Here is an 18,528-nt window from a genome sequence, read left to right on the forward strand (position 1 = left end):
TTAGGAAATGTTTGCTGTCTCTGATCATAATCACCTATCAGGGGTAACAGGAAACTATAGTGTCACTCTTATTAGGATGAGGCAACTATTGAACACATGTAACATGATGGCTAGGTTATTGGTAATGGAGTCACCTGGGTATAAATCTTTTGATATTAACTAGCTATGTGAATATAGGCAAGTCATTTAACCTCTTGGCCTGATTTTCATAATCTATAAAAGGAGGAAGTCATTTTAGATTAGAGATTTCAAATACCTCTGCAAGGCCCACAACATATCTGATTGTACCTGAGCTAGATTAAAATGCAATCTGTATCTGATTTTAATGCATTGATGTATTAATAAAAAAGAAACATAAATGTGTGTGGTTTTCTAAGTCGATATGTAACCTGAAGGGAGCCTTGGATATTATTTAGTGGTCCTTGTTGCTAATTTGAGTTTGATACCACTGTTTTAAATGACCATTTATGGTTCCAGAGAATCAATGATGAAACATACTATCTCACAAAGAGGTGATGGATTCAGGATATTTTTGAGTTCGGATAGTGGAGGAATTTGTTTTACCTAATTATGTGTGTGTGTGTGCATATATATATATATATATATATATATGTATATATATCAATTGCAAGGAATTTTCCTTTTTTCTCCACCCCAGTGGGGTGAGGGGTGAGAGAGAAAGAAAACACAATGGCATTGCCATGTGTTAAAACAAAATCTTTTTTTTCCACTTAAAAAATTATCAGTTATAGTTACTCTACAGTGTTACTTCACTTAATTGTTTTAATGAAGTATGCTTTTTAAATGTACATTTGTCTTCTGTGTTAAATCAAAATGTATTGATAAGAAAAGATACACCTCAAAGCAAATAAAATTTGCTCAATTAAAATTCCAATGGAGGTATGCTCTTAGAATTTTCATAGCAACTATTGCAAAACTGAATCACTCAGCAAAACTTGTTGCCTGCTCAGGAAAACTTTTTTTTTTGTTTTTTAAAGAATGATATTATGAAAGAGGGAATAAAGTACCTCTATTCTTTCCTGTTTTTTCTTTCTCTTTGTTTCTACCTAATTCTTCCCTTCTGGTTTTCTTGTAGGAGTATCTCCTCCACCTCAATATAAACCTTTCTTTCTTATGTAGTCAAATCCAAACAGATTAACTCACACAGCTACAGAATCCAAATGCTCCTTGGTTCATCACAGCTGTATCTTTCACTCAAATACTTGTTATTAGCCACAGGTCAACTCATGCAAAAAAGCCAAACCCAATGCCTTTACAATAGTAGGCATGAAACAAATATTTCTGAAATGAATTAAAATACACAAACATAAATATCACCCAACAGTTCCTCTAAGGTGGCAATCATACTAATTAATATGCAGAGATGTCTTTGGAACCAGCCTTTATTATATATGTTCAGCATTGGCTGAGAGTTTCTATATTACCTCACAGCAATAGACAAAGTTCTAAGGCTTATATAGTTTCCAATTGCATCAGAAAAAAAAGATACGATAAAGATTTACATTTCAAAGATAAGCTAATAAAATTTATAGCAGGTAAATGGGAAGGAAGTTGTTTTACATGTCTAAGATAACAGAAGGGGAAAATACATCTGATAAATTTATGTAGTAGTCTCATAAATGGTTATCTTAAAATGGAGTCAGAGTTCTTTTACCTCTAACCAGTTAATCATCTTGAGTTAATTATTGGAAGGTTCAGCTAAACTCCACACTATAAGGAAAGTCTCTGCTGACTAGATTTTTTCTTTTAATTAAGAAGGCCATTCTAGAGCCAAATAAAAAGGAATTTAAAAAGTCTTATGACATCAATTTGGTAGCCAAATGGAGTATGGATTAGAAAAGGGAAAAACTAGATGTAAAGAGGGAAATTAGGAAGCTACTGCAGTAGTCTACATAAGGAGTGATAGAATTCTGTGCTAGTATCATGGCCATAGGAGAAGAAAAAAAGAAAGAAAGGCATGTGATGTAAAAGTAGAATTGGCAAGATGGTAATTGTTGGGATATGGGTATGGGGAGAAAATGATGTTGAGGATGACTCTGTTGTTGCAAACCTGCATGACTGGAATGATAAGTGGTATTTTTGACAGAAATAAGAAACATAAGAAGAAGGTAAATTTTGGAGTGAAAGAAGGGAAGATAATGAGTTCTGTTTTAGACCCATTCAGTTGGAGATACATATGAGATATGTATTTGGAAATGTCCAACAACCAGTTCATGATATGAGACTATTGCTCAAGAGGTAAATAAGGGCAAAACATAAAGCTCTTAAAGTACCTGGTAAGAGGGCATGGTAGATAAAGTACTATATAGAAAGTTAGCACTATAGCCTGGAAAGGAATGAAGACATCTTAGGCCCAGGCCACAAGGACTCATCTGGTAGTCAGGCCACTTCTGGACGTAAACTTGATGGGACCTATATTACATAGAAAACAGACTAAATTTGAGCCTACCCTCCCCAGGAACTGAGGTATTACGTAGGATAGCATGCCTGCAAGATGTTGGGGGCAGGGGGAAAAGCTTCTGTATTTATTCTTGCTATATCTTTAAAATAAATATCTCCTTGCAAAAGATACTGGAAATTAAATAGTTAAAACGGAACTGGACACTACTCACTGTTAGCTAATACTCCTAGGAACTCAATCATGGGTGCAGGGGTGGCTTAAGCCAATAGCGTTAGAAAAGAGACACACCCCCAAACTCTTGAATATACCCTTCAGAAGGAGAGATGTAGGTAGTGGGTAGTGATCCAGAGAATACTCCCTACATAATTAAAATGCCTCTTAATTTTTTTATGATTCAAAATTATATCTGAGAAATTAAAGGCAAAAGTTAATTTTGTACAAGTGATATTTCTTTTTATTTTTTAGGTTTATATTGTATATTTGGAGATTTGTCATTGGTCAGTCACTAACAAAAGTTATTGAGATTCTGATATATTCTTCTGAGCATTAGGTCGTGTCATGCAAGGTATTTGGAAAGTGCAACATGTTTACAGACTTCATTCATATGTTCCGCTGTCTCTTCTTTTTTCCTCACCTAAAATACACTTATGGATATACCTTTTATAGGTTCCTAGTGAAATGACCTTGTCCTGAATTACCAGCATAAAGCCCACTTTTCACACAAACAAATCTTCATGATAGCCATTTGTTCATGATTTTTTTTTCAAAAATTGTTGGATGAATTCATATGGATGTCACCTATGCAGGGCTTTTTAATTCCATTCTTGGATTTAGTTGTTATTTCATGGGCACCATACAGCAATAAGCCTTTTGGGATGCATTTGACAAACTTAATGGCATATAACAATTATTAGCCATTAATATTTCTAGGTTAAGTAATATTTACCAATTCCAAAGGCATTTCTCCATGTTTTGGGCCTATTTTTCATATTTTCTAAGAATGTCTGTTGATCTTTTTCCTTCTTTTGTGAATAGAATTATTAGATTTTTTATAATATCCTTATGGTGATGGAGCCTTGTCTCCTTTTTTTTTTCTTTTTTCATGATTGTAAAGGTTTTTGTTGGGGTATGTTACAAATCTATTATGCTTCATTTTGCAATTCTAAACATGACTGTTAAGACTAGTGTTGAGTAGGTGCTAATTAATTTAAATATGTTCTCATCCAGCTTTGATTTCTGAATGCCAGTGGGTTTCATAATGCATTCAGCCATAACCTCCTATTTGACATATTTGTGCTTGATATGTTTTGCCTTAGGTAGAACATGATATTTATAGATATCAACTTCGTCCATTGGTTCTATGTGACTACCAGATTCAGGTAATAAGCCTGTAATCACTTTCTTTCCTGGGGGTACGTTAAGAATTTGGCATTTATTAAGTCTAATATTTTTAAATCATTAAAATATTTCATGAGATGTAAATGTTGTTTAACTTCCCCCCCAAGTGGAGCCATATATCTTGATGTCATATATATTTATTGGGTGATTCAACTCCATTAATTTGGAATACATACTTAGATCTATTTAGGAGAGATAATAATATATTTTAGGCTAGCTGAACCACAATGGACTTAAATTCTCTTCCTGAAAAAGACATATTTTATATCAATTATTCTTGAAATTATTACATTGGTGGAATATTTTAAATAGAAAACTTTTTTATGTGGACATGAAATATTTTAGCATCTTTTTTTTACTTTATTTTTCATAATTAATTAATTTATTTTTAGCTTTCAACATTCACTTCAACAAAATGTTGAGTTCTAAATTTTTTCCCCATCTCTCCCCCCCTTGCCACAAGATGGCATGCATTCTGATTACCCCCTCCCCCAATATGCCCTCCCTTCTATCACCCACCCCTTCTCTTATCCCCTTCCCTTCTATTTTCCTATAAGGCAAGATAGATTTCTTTAACCCTTTGCCTTATATCTTATTTTCCAGTTGCATGTAAAAACAATTTAAGCATTAATTTTTAAAACTTTGAGTTCCACATTCTCTCCCTTCCTCCCTCCCCCACCCACCTTCACTGAGAAGGCAAGTAATTTGATGTAAATTATACATGCCTAGTAATGCAAAACCCTTTCATAATACTCATGTTGTGAAAAACTAACCATATTTCCCTCCATCCTATCCTGCCCACCATTTATTCTATTCTCTCCTTTGACATTGTCCCATCTCCAAAGTGTTTGCTTCTGATTACCCCTCCCCCATTTGCCCTCTTTTCTACCATCCTCCCCTCTCTTATCACCTTCCACCAACTTTCCTGTAGGGTAAGATAGATTTCCATGCCAACTAAGTATGTATGTTATTACCTCCTTCAGCCAAATCTGATAGGAGCAAGGGTCACTTATTCCCTTTTACTCCCACCTCTTCCCTTCACTGTAAAAGCTTTTTCTTGTCTCTTTTATGTGAGATAATTTATTCCATTTATTCTCTCCCTTTCTCCTTCTTCCAGTACAATCCTCTCTCCTCCTTTAACTTTATTTTTAGATATCATTCATTCATACTCAACTCATCCTGTGCTCTCTGTGTGTGTATGTGTGTGTGTGTATGTGTGTGTGCATATGTGTATGAAGTTTTCCTTTGGGGCTCTCTTTCAGGAGGCAATTGTTGGATTCTAGAATATCAGGGCAGTTTTCCTTGATAATTTCTTAAAATATGATATCTAGGCTCTTTTTTTGATCTTGGTTTTCAGGTAGTCCAATAGGTTGTAAATTCTCTCTCCTGGATCTATTTATTCAGTTGTTTTTCCAATGAGATACTTCACATTGTCTTCTATGTTTCATTCTTTTGGTTTTGTTTTATAATTCCTTTGTTTCTCATAAAGTTATTAGCTTCCATTTGCTTCATTCTAATTTTTAAGGAATTATTTTCTTCAGTAAGCTTTTGGACCTCTTTTTCCATTTGGCCAGTTCTGCTTCTTAAGGCACTCTTCTCATTGACTTTTTGGACCTCTTTTGCCATTTGGATTAGTCTATTTTTTAAGATGTTATTTTTTTCAGCATTTTTTGGTCTCCTTTATCAAGCTATTGACTCATTTTTTCATGATTTTCTTGCATTACTCTCATTTCTCTACCTAATTTTTCCTCTAATTCTCTCACTTGATTTTCAAAATTCATTTTGAGCTCTTCCATGGTCTGTGACCAATTCATATTTTTTTCCAGTATGCTTTTGATGTAGGAGCTTTGACTTTGTTTTCTTCTGGTTGTATGTTTTGATCTTCCTTGTCACCAAAGTAAGATTCTATAGTCTGATTTTTTCCACTATTTTCTCATTTTCCCAACTAATTACTTGACTTTTTAGCTCATTGTTAAGGTAGGACTCTGCTTCCAGAGTGGAAAGCACACTGTCCCAAGCTTCAGGAGTTTTGTGCAGCTCTTTCCAGAGATATTTCTACGGACCTGTAAATTTTTAGTTCTTGCAAAGTTGTGTGATCAAAGGAGAAGTGTTTACTCCACTCCTGGTCTGCGTTCTGGTCTGTGAGTGACCATAAGCACTCTTTTTTGCCTTAGAACTGTGAGGAGGATTCCGCCTCCACCACTGCCGCAAGCTCTGCCATGCCAGCACTCCTCCTCATCCCAGGACTGCTACCCAGATCAAAGCAAGGACAAAGAGAGAGAATCCTGCCTCTGTGCCAACACAAAGATCCCTGCAATCCTGCTCTTATCAGCCACTCAATCCCGCCATTATGTCAGCAGAGAGCTCCAGAAGCTCCAGAAGCAGCCACTGCCACTACTGCAGCTGGTACCATCATGGGGCTGGGGCTGGACCATGCTCCTCTCTCACCCAGGTCCTACGGAACTTTCCTACTAACCTACTAAGTTGTCTTTGGTGTCTGTGGGTTAAGGAGTCTGGAAACCACCACAGCTGCCCGTGATTCAGGCCCCTGAGGCCTACTCCAGATCTGCTGGGGCTTGTCTGTGCCAACATGGCCCTCACTGGACTGCACTGCTCTCTCAAACTGGTGCAACAGACCTTTTCTATCAACCTTCCGGGTTGTCTTAAGCTGGAAATTTGTTTCTCTTTGTCATTTTGTGGGTTCTGCTGCTTTAGGATTTTAGTCATTTTTAAAGGTATTTGGAGGGGTTTGGGGAAGAGCTCAAGGAAGTCCCTACTTTGAATCTACCATCTTGGCTCCACCCCCTGATTTAGCATTCTTGCAATTGTTGAGTCTATTTTATTCATCATACATGAGAGAGCCATAAGGATAAAACTTAGTCAAAGGTTTTGCAATTGTCAACAAAGGAAATGTATATGTTCTTTTTTTTTAAATTAGATTTTTTATTTTTAGTTTACGACACTTAGTTCTACATGTTCTTGAGTTTCAAATTTTCTTCCCTTTCTTCCCCTCACTGCTTCCCCCAAAACAGAATGCAGTCTGATATAGATTCTACCTAAACTTTTGCATTAAACTTATTTACACAATGGTCAAGTTAGAAGGAAGAATTATGACCAATGGAATGAATCATGAGAGAGAAGAACCAAACCAAAAAGGAAGAGAAAAAAAAAGAGGGCAAATAGTTTCTCTCAGTCTGCATTCAGACTCCACAGTTCTTTCTCTGGATGTAGCCAGCTCTCTCCATTATGAGTCCTTTGGAGCTGTCTTTGAGCCTTGTATTGCTGAGGAGAACCAAGTCTATCAAAGTTAGTCACCACAGAATCAATATGACTGTGGTTGTGTACAATGTTCTCCTGGTTCTGCTCCTCTCACTCAGAATCAAATCACGTAGGTCTTTCCAGGTTATTATGAAGTCTGTATCTTCCCCATTTCTTATAGCACAATAGTATTCCATTACATTCATATACCACAACTTCTTCAGCCACTTCCCAATTGATGGGCTTCCCCTTGACTTCCAATTCTTTGCTACCACAAAAAGAGCTGCTATAAATATTTTTGTACATAGAGGTCCCTTTCCCACTTTTATGTGATCTCGTTGGGATATAGCCCTAGGAGTGGTATTGCTGGGTCAAAGCGTATACACATTTTTAGAGCCTTTTGGGCATAGTTCTAAACTGCTCTCCAGAATGGCTGGATCAGTTCACAACTCTACCAGCAATGTAACAGTGTTCCAATTTTCCCACATCCTCTCCAGCATTTATCATTTTCCTATTTTGTCATGTTAGCCAATCTGACAGGAGAGATGTGGTACTTAAGAGTTGTTTTGATTTGCATTTCTCTAATCAATAGTGATTTAGAGCATTTTTTGTATGCCTATAGACATCTTTAATTTCTTCCTCTGAAAGCTGCCTGTTCAAATCCTTTGACCATTTCTCAGCTGGGGAATGGGCTTTTATTCCTATAAATTTGGCTCAGTTCCCTGTATATTTTAGATATGAGGCCATTATCAGAGACATTGGTTGTAAAGATTTTCTCCCAATTTTCTGCTTCCCTCCTAATCTTTGTTGCATTGACTTTCTTTATACAAAAACTTTTCAGTTTAACACAATCAAAATTATCCATTTTGCATTTTGGAATGCTTTCTATCTCTTATTTGGCCATGAATTCTTCCCTTCTCCATAGATCTGACAGGTAAACTATTCCATGCTCTCCCAAATTGCTTATAGTATCAGCCTTTATTCCTAAATCATGAACCCATTTTGACTTTATTTTCCTATATGGTATAAGATATTGGTCTAAGTCCAGTTTCTGGTATACTATTTTCCAATTTTCCCAGCAGTTTTTGTGGAATAGTGAATTCTTAGCCCAGAAGCTGGATTCTTTGAGTTTGTCAAAGAGTAGATTGCTTTAGTCTTGTGTACCTTCTGCATCTACCACTCTGTTTCTTAACCTGTACCAGGTAGTTTTGATGACTGCTGCTTTATAGTACAGTTTGATATCTGGTATGGCAAGGCCACCTTCCCTAGCATTTCTTTACATTAATTCCCTTGATATTCTGGATGTTTTGTTACTCCAGATGAATTTTATTATTATTTTATCCAGCTCTGTAAAATAATTTTTGGTAGTTCAATTGGTTCGGCACTGAATAAGTAAATTAATTTATGTAAAATCATCATTTTTATTATATTACCTTGGCCTAACCACGAGCAACTGATGTTATTACATTTATTTAGATCTGACTTTATTTGTGTGAAAAGTGTTTTGTAATTGTGATCATATAGGCCCTGGGTTTGTCTTGACAGGTAGACTCCCAAATATTTTATAGTGTCTACAGTAACTTTAAATTTCTCTTTCTATCTCTTGCTGTTGGGCTTTGTTGGTAATGTATAGGAAAGGTGAGGATTTATGTGGGTTTATTTTATATCCTGCAACTTTGCTAAATTTGTTTATTATTTCAAATAGTTTTTACTTGATTGTTTAGGACTATCTAAGTAAATCATCATATATCTTCTGAAAAAATTGATAGTTTAGTTTCTTCTTTGTTGATTCTAATTCCTTCAATTTCTTTTTCTTCTCTTAATGCTAAAGCTAACATTTCTGTTACCAAATTGAATAATAGGGGTGATAATGGGCATCCTTGTTTCACCCCAGATCTTATTGGGAATGCACCTAGCTTATCCTCTTTATGTATAATGCTTGCTGATGGTTTTAGGTAGATGTTATTTATAATTTTAAGGAAGACTCCATTTATTCCTATGCTTTTTAGTGTTTTTAATAGGAATGGGTGTTGTGTTTTGTCAAAAGCTTTTTCTGCATCTATTGAGATAATCATATGGTTTCTGCAAGTTTTGTTATTCATATGATCAATTATGCTGATAGTTTTCCTAATACTGAACCAGTCTTGCATTCCTGGAATAAATCCTACCTGGTTGAAGTGTATTATTCTCCTGACAAGTAGCCGCAAACTTTTTGCTAATATTTTATTTGAAATTTTTGCATCAATATTCATTAGGGAAATTGATCTACTGTTTTCTTTGTCTGTTTTGACTCTTCCCGGTTTAGGTATTAGTACCATATTTGTGTCATAAAAAGAATTTGGTAGGACTCTTTCTTCACTTATTTTCCCAAATAGCCTACAAAGTATAGGAATTAGTTGTTCTCTAAATGTTTCATAGAATTAACATGTAAAACCATCTGGCCTTGGAGATTTTTTCCTAGGGAGTTCATTGATGGCTTGCTTAATTTCTTTTTCTGATTTGGGGTTATTTAGGTAATTTACTTCCTCTTCTGTTAACCTGGGCAATTTGTATTTTTGTAAATATTTATCTATTTCCCATTATTACAGTTTTGCTGTCTATTTCTTCCTGAAACTCCCTTAATTTCTCCTTTGAAATTTGCATGCTATACCACTTGGTGCATATATGTTAAATAATGATATTGCTTCATTGTCTATGGTGCCTCTTAGCAAGATATAGTGTTCTTTCTTATCTCTTTTAACTAGATCTATCTTTGTGTTTGCTTTGTCTGAGATTAGGATTGCTACTCCTGCTTTTCTTACTTTAACTGAAGCACAATATATTCTACTCCATCCTTTTACTTTTAGGCTGTGTGTATCCCCCTGTTTCAAATGAGTTTCTTGTAAACAACATATTGTAGGATTATGGTTTTTAATCCATTCTGTTATCCACCTCTGCTCTATGGGAGAGTTCATCCCATTCACATTCACAGTTATGATTACAAGCTGTGTCTTTTTCTCCATCCTGTTTCCCTCACCTTTTTATGCTTTTATTTCTCCCTCCTCTCTTCCACTCCTCAAAAGAGTTTTGTTTTTGACCACCCGTCTTCCTCAATTTATCTTGCCTCTCCTCTTGACTTCACTCCCTTATTTTGCCTTTTTCCCCTTACTACTTCTTCATTCCCTTCTAACCATCCCCCCTTTCCTTTCCCCTTTCCTCTCCTACTGCCTACAGGAAAAGTTTGATTTCTATACTTATCAGAGTATGTTATTCTCTTCTTGAACCAAATTCAATGAGAGTAAATCTCATATACTACTCTTCTCCCTCCTTTCTTTACCTCTACTATAATATGTTTTTGTGCCTCTTCATGTAATGTGATTTACTGTTTTCTGCTACGTCCTTACCTCTTCTCCCAGAACCTCCCTTTACATCTCTTAATTATGTTTTTTTTTTAAGTATTTTTTTTTTGCTTTTTTTTGGCAGGGCAGTTGGGGTTAAGTGACTTGCCCAAGGTCACACAGCTAGTACATGTGTCAAGTGTCTGAGGCCGGATTTGAACTCAGGTCCTCCTGACTCCAGGGCCGGTGCTCTACTGACTGCGCCACCTAGCTGCCCTTAATTATGTTTTTATCATTATGTCAGTTATTTTATACTGAGACCCACAGTCTATGTGCATCCCTTTCAAATGTCATAATAACTGTACTATTCTCAAGATTGACATATATATATATATGTTATATATATATATATAATATATAAAACAATATATTCCTATATAAGGATGTAAATAATTTGCCTGCATTGATTAACAAGGTTTGTGGGGGGTTTTCACCCATTTACCTTTTTATGAGTCTCTTGAGTTTTGTATCTGGAGATCAAATTTTCCACTGAGTTCTGGACTTTTCATCAGGAAGGTCTGGAATTCCCTTATTTCATTGAATGTCCATCTCCTTGCCTGAAAAATTATGCTCAATTTTTCCAGGTAGTTGATCCTTGGTTGTAGTCCAAGCTCCTTTGCCCTTCAGAATATCATATTCCAATTTCTCCTGTCATTTAATGTAGAAGCTGAAAGATCCTGCATCATTATGAATGTAGTTCCACGATATTTGAATTGTTTCTTTTTGGCTGCTTGCAGTATTTTCTACTTGATTTGATAATTCTGAAATTTGGCTATAATATTTCTTGGAATTTTCAATTTTGTACCTCTTTCAGGGGGTGATTGGTAGATTCTTTTAATGACTAATTTCCCTCTGGTTCCAGGACCTCTGGGAAGTTATCTTTGATAATTTCTTCAAAGATACTGTCCAGGCTCTTTTTTTCATCATGGCTTTCTGGCAGACCAATAATTCTTAAATTGTATCTCCTGGATCTATTTTCCAGGTCAGTTGTTTTTCCAATCAGATTATTTCCTGTTTTCTTCCATTTTTTCATTCCTTACATTTTGTTTGACCACTTCGTGATGCCTCATAGAGTCATTATCTTCCATTTCTCAATTCTAATTTTTAATAAATTGTTGTCTTCATTTTGCTTTTGAGTCTCCTTTTCCCATTGGTTGACTTTACCTTTCAGGGTGTCATTTTCTCTATGAATCTCCTTCGCCATTTCACCAATTTTACTTTTTAAAGATTTGATTTCATCAGTGTTTTTTTTTTCCAATTTTTCCTTTACCTCCCTAATTTGTTTTTTTTTAATCCTCCTTTAGCTCTTCCAGTAATGCTTTTTGGGCTGGAGACCAGTTCACATTCCCTTTTGAAGTATCAGATGTGGGTATAGTGTCAATGTTGTCTTCTTCTGAATTGGTATTTCGATCTTCCCTGTCTCCATAAAAAGAATCAATGGTCCTCAGGTTTTTTTGTGTTCTTCTTCATGTTGGCTAGCTTTTTTCCTGGCTTTACAATGGATTTCTGCTTTGGGGGCTCAGGGACCTCTGTCCCAGGTTTCTTGTTCTGGGAATTGTTAGCCTATTTACTGGATTTATGTATTGTAGCCTTTGGTTTCCTGAGGTGTGGGGAAGGGGTTGTCTAGAAGTCTCCTCTTCCCCTGGGGCTGCTCTCCAGCACAGGTGGTCTCAACCTTGTCTGTGCTGGTGTCTGCCACTTCCCCTGGCTGTGCAAAAGCACATTTGGGTTCTTGGTGTTGACCCTTGCTGGCTCCAGCCTTCTGTGGTTCAGGAATTCCCACTGTTTGGCTACTGAAGCCCCACTTCTGTCTCCTCTATTCCAGGGTTTTTCCCAAGGTATTCTCTCTGGGTCAGGGAGGGCAGGATGAGAGCCCTTTACCTGGCCATTATATCTCCTGGAAGTTCAAGAAGGCAAGTTTCAAACCTTTGAGCAGCAAGCCTCAGGATTAGATGTCTTGCAGCCACTGGTGCTGTGCTGCTGCCTTTTGTCACTTCAACAGTCTCCCGTTCTGTGTTGGGAGGCCTGGGGATCTTTGCTGGTTTAGGGTGCCCAGCTTCCTCTCAGCCTGGATCACTGGATGGTTTCCGCAGCTGCTTCTGCTTTTTGGTGTGGCCTGGTGCAGCTCTGCGATGCTGGGCACTGTCCCAGCCTACAGATCCATTGCAGATTCTCCAGGCTTGAAAATTTGCCCCACTCAGTCTACTAGTGGCTTCTAACTCTCTCAAATCTGCTCAGATTCTCTTTTTTAGAGTTATCTGACAGAACTTGTGAGAGAGCTCCAGTAAGACAGTTTTCATGTGGCCATCTTGACTCCACCCACTAAGAACATTATCAAAATGTATATGTTCTTATCTATTTAGGCGGCTTGTTCAAAAATTATCAAATCAGTGATAGGGCATGCTTTATATCACTAAGACTATGATATAACTGTTTTTTTTACTCCTGCTAATATAGTGTTTTTATATATTTACAATTTTGTGGCACAAATTGTAAGTGTTTTTTTTAAGCACATACACATGTGATTAGCATATATTGAAGAGATTGCTGGCATTCTGACCTTTGATAATAGGTATTTGATTCATTCTTACTTCTGAGAGTAGGGAAGTGCCACTATGAGGTGATTGGGCCAATAATTATGAATCTTAACTGGCCTTCCTTTTTCCAGTTTTGCAAGAGGCTGGAGTTTTGGTTATCTCTCTAGACATAAATATTTTGTCTTCATCATATTAATTGTGCTCAAGCTTTCATTTTCACATTTAATCCAATTGGCTTTTTAATTGTTTTAGTCTTCTTTTGCCCATACAAATGATCAGAAATTTTCATCATACTCTTTCTTCAGGGCATCTACCTTGCCATGAATTTCTTTATTTCTCAAACCTCTGTAGTAAAGTTTTCAGTTGATGTTACCTGTGTATTTTGTTATGCACACTGTCTTTGACTCCTTTTTCTTGCCTTAATTATTTAACTTTTGTTCTTAACTAATGATTAAGAGAATCTAAAATTTCTGATGTCTTGTTTTCCAGAGTCTTTTTTCTGTTTCTTTTCCCACTTCCAAAAGAAGAAATTAAGGAGATAGCTTTTGAGTGGAGCCTTGAAGGAAGCAGGTGATTTGAAGATGCCTTACTGGAACTGTCGGAGTGTTTTTAGGCTAAATGGTGTCAAATTCAAATAGAAATTAATCCCAAAGGTTGCATATTGAATTAGAAAATGACAATTTTATATTATGCATGTCTTGTTGTCTTTTTCTTTATTTTGTTGACCACTTTCCAATTAAATTTTAATCTGGTTCTAGCCACACTCGGGAGTTTTGAAGGCCACTAGTTTGACGTCTGTTTAATCATTAAGAAAGGAGTATATCTAGGCATGGAGGATAGCCTGTACAAACACATGTAGAAGCAGAAGTTGATTGTAAAGGACTAGTGACTAAAAAAAAAAAGTTAAAGGTCTCTTTAATGGGAACCTTGAGTGTAAGGCTAAGTAGTTTGAAAATTGATTGTTGCCAGCTTCCCGCACATTCTGAAAGTGGAAGAGAAGCACAAAGGCATAGGGTTCACCATCGTACTACTAGAAATATTTCATGCAACAGCGTATAATGTACACTTCTTCATCTGAATCAAAATGAACTAAAGGGCAACTCAGGGGCATCTAGGTGGTGCAGTGGTTAGAGTGCCAGGCCTGGAGTCAGGAGGACTCCTCTTCCTGAGTTCAAATCTGGCTTCACACATTTACTAGCTGTATGACCCTGGGCAAGTCACTTAGTCCTTTTTGCCTCAGTTTCCACGTCTGTAAAATAAGGTAGAGTAGGAAATGGCAAACCACTCTAGTATCTTTGCCAAGAAAACACCAAATGGGGTCACAAAGAGTCAGATATGACAGAAGACAAATGAACAACAACAGAAGTACAGCCCACAGCACTGCTGATGGAATAGTTTCAGCATTTGAAGTCCCTGCCTTCAGCCTGTGCCCATTGGTCTCCTCCTTCTTGAGAGGCTGGGCCTAAAAACAGATGGGTGCTCAATCAGTACCTCCTCAAAATTTTATTAAAGGTCTATTATGTACTAAACACAATGCTAGGCACTAGGAGGAGGAAGAGGGAACAAGAAATGTGCTATACACTTTACAAATATTATTTCATTAGACTTTTAGAACAAGTCTTCTACGTAAGTACTAGTATTAGCCCCATTTTACAGTTCAGCAAACTGAGGCAGACAGAGGTCAAGTGACTTGTGCAGGGTCACAGAGCTGCTAAGTGTTTCAAACCACATTTCAACTTAAGCTTTCCTGTCTCCAGACCTGACTCTGGATTTAATCAATGTACCACCTGCATGCTCCTTGGCAGCTACCCCTCAGTGTTTATATATGGGGGACAGGGAGGGCAGTTATTGTCAAAACAAAAATGAAACCATCCCTGCTCTCAAAAAGCTAAATTCTATCATGAAATACAAAATACACACAGATATATGCAGAATAAAAATATACAAAATGAATTTAAGGTTATTAAGTGCAAGAAGCTAAGGGACATGGGTATTAGCAAGTAAGGGAGGTCAGGAAAAGCATCCTGTAGAAGGTAGAGTTTGAGCTCAATCTTGTAGTTGGAGATCCTGTGAGACCACGATGAGGAGGAATTACATTCAAGGTATGGGGGATTGACAAAGGTACAGAGAGCAGAGGTAGACTGCCAAGTCAGGATCAGAAAAAAGGGTCAATTTGAATAAACCATAGAGTTAGGAGAGGGAAATAATATAGCATGAGTCTAGAAGGATACATTGGGGCCATACTGTGAAAGGATTTAATACCAAAAGAATGAGTTTATATTTGATCCCTAAGGGAATGAGGACTTACTGAAGTTTATAGAATAGAAGAAGAACACTGCCATATTTGAGCTTAAGGAAAATCACAATCTCTCTTAATCTCTTTCAGTATGTGGTACAAGAGGAAAAAAAAACATTGTATTTTGGAGTCATGTAACCTGGATTTGAATTCTACCTTTGCCATTTTATAACTGTATGATCATAAATGCAACTCACTTACATTCACTGGACTTCAGTTTCCTGACCTAGAAAATAAGGTGGCTGTACTAAATAACCTTTAAGGTGTTTTTTAGCTCTAGATCTGTGATCAGTGAATTTATGGCCTTTACAAGGCTGCTAATTTTTTAGCTTCTGTGGTCTACCACCTAGAATAGAACTCTCCAGAGCAGCATTTCAGAAATCATGGCTCTAGGTTCTAGGGAAGGTAACCCACTCAGTTCTGGAACTTCCACCCTGGTGCTGAGCTATCTTGATTGGTGAATGAGTAACTGTAAATTTACTTAACCCATTATATCTAGCCAGCACCAAACCAGACCATGCTTGACATGGCATCCAAGTGTATCACTTGGTAACCTTAATAGTTGTTCTGTAGCCATACTCCTTTCCAATTCTTTGTCTGGACATTGTAATCAGCTTATTAATATTGTTGCTTCTGGAAAGGATATGTCAGTAGAATTCCCCACATATCAACTTATTGCCCCATGAATCCCCTAAAGCAGAAAGACAGAGTTAAAATCTGGCTTCACAAACTTACCTAGGCAAGTCACTTTATCTCTGCTTATCTCAGTTTCTTCATTTGTAAGGTGGGAACTTAAAAAAGCACCTACCTCCCAGGATTATTATAAGGATAGTATGAGATAACAATCAATTAATGATCAAATGAGATAATATTTGTAAAGCACATCACAGTATCTGATATATAGCAGGTGCTCGTTTCCTTCCTTCCCTCCTTCCTCATATCAAAACTACCCTCCATGGCCACCGCTCAACTACATGTATTGTCTCCTACTATTACAATGTAAGCTCCTTTAGGTAAAGGACAGCCTCACTTTTGTATTTGTATATCTACTACTACATGACACATAGTAAACATTTAACAAATGCTTTGTCAGTTTACTCTCCTTTTATGTTCTTTTTGGGAGGGAAAATAAAAGGAACTATTTTCAAGTTTTTAGTCTGATTTTTTTTTGTCAGCCTGGTCTTAATGGAGCCATGATGGAAAATTATTTCACTTGTCATACCTATAAGCTAGATAATAAGAGGTTTTTAAATGATAAAACAATTCAATAGCAATCTTTTTTACCAAGTTGCACTCTAAGGACTTATAATTCAATAAAGCATGACAAAAGTATATCTCAAATCAATAATTCACTTGTTTTCACCCTCTATAATAATTTTAATTTCTTCCATTTCACCTTTCTCTGAAGGAAAAAAAATTGATAAGTGTCTGCAGGAAGCTCAGGAAGGCAACTTTATAGATTAGGTTTAGAGCACAAAAATATGTTCTCATTAAATATTAACTCATTCATATTACATAACAGCACGCATAGCATTTGGGAGAATACAATTTACAAGACTCAATCTACTTTGTTACATGGAATATTCACAGAACATAAGTCAACACTACTTTGGCAATTTAACTTTAGTGCTTTCTGGGTTTATCTCTGTTTCAGTTCATAGCCTTAATGTTTCATTAACATCCAAATAATATTGGATGCATTTTTAGATTATAATAAACAGTGTACTCACATGGCTTCTGAATTACTATGTTTTTGTGCATGCCTCTGATTTGGAAATCAGGAAACTGATGATAAGTGTTAACTTATAGACCATTGATTTGAACTCATTTACTAGACTAGTATATTAGGAAAATCAGAAATCATTTTATAATCAGAAATTATCATGTTTGTATATGCACACACAAAATGAATTGAAGAATGGAGGTGATTATCTAACTAATCCAAGTAAAAATGTTTTTTTGCCTCCAACAACTAAATTGCCAGACTGAACCTGTTATTTGGGCTGCATTTCCCAGGTAAGTGCAGTATGTATATTCATCTTTCCTAGTTTTTAATGCTCTCTTTTGTCCTCAAATCATCATGGATAATTTTATCTGTTTATATTTTGTACCACCCCCCTCCATAAAATCTAAGTTTCTTGAAATCAGGGACTATTTTTCTTCTCATCTTTGCAACCCTAGTTCCTAGGATCATGTCAAGCATATGACAAGTTTGTAATAAATGCTTGTTGAAGTGAATTAGTTCTTCTGGAATGTCACTGGCATTTCTTCTGCCCTCTCTTTCACCAATGTGCATTATGTCAGTATTTTGAGAGCAGAATTGTGCGTTTTGCCTTTCTTTGAATCCTCAGTCCTTAGCACAAGGCCTAGAACATAGTATGTGCTCAATAAATGCTTGTGGATTGACTTCTCTCTCAATGTCCCCCTCACTTCTATTAGACTGACACTTCCATTTGAGATATTCAATGCCTTGAATTTAGGATTCCCTTTCCCTGTTCAGAGGTGATTTAATCAGTAATAATGCTGGATGGATGAGACCATAGACAGAGACATAATGGAAGAAACCAACCACTAATCTGTCACCTCATTGAAGAATTAAAGGTACTAAAGGGGAAAACCTGGAACACTAAAAACTTGGAGAGATGCTATGAGAAAAAGGAAAGAAATCTAAGGAGTCGGGTAAAATAGAAGGCCAGTATAAGCAAAGAGCAAGGAAAATACAGGCTAATTATTCCCTCAGGACCCAGAGGCCATAATAATATTTCTTTGGAATACATGAAAGGGTGACAACTTCCTTCTGTTCCACTCCCAAATCTTCAGTCTTCCTAGGTTCAGAATTGCAGTCTTGTAACCAGAAGTCACAGAAACAAACTTCAGCTTTCCTCAGAGTCTCTGAAAACCAGAGAGGACATTATTTGAGCTGCCCTGAAAAAAATGGTATCAGCTGCACACCTCAGGTGCTACTAGGTTGTGCAAACTGACTTCTTCCCTCCACCATGACCCCAAATGGTACTATTTGCCATTTTTGAAGTACTACATCCTATTACTATAGGAAATCATTCATTCACTCACTCACTCAACCTGCTTCTCAGTCTTTCACCAAATATATATTACATGCCTTCTGTGCTCAAGGCACTGTGATAAGACCAAGAAATTCAGAAGCAAATGTTACTTCCTTTATCCTATGAAATCTTTAGAGGGCTTTCCTCCTGACTTATGTTTATTGTGAACATACAATTA

This window comes from Trichosurus vulpecula, chromosome 3, assembly GCF_011100635.1.
Source record: "Trichosurus vulpecula isolate mTriVul1 chromosome 3, mTriVul1.pri, whole genome shotgun sequence".
NCBI classification, from domain to species: Eukaryota; Metazoa; Chordata; class Mammalia; order Diprotodontia; family Phalangeridae; genus Trichosurus; species Trichosurus vulpecula.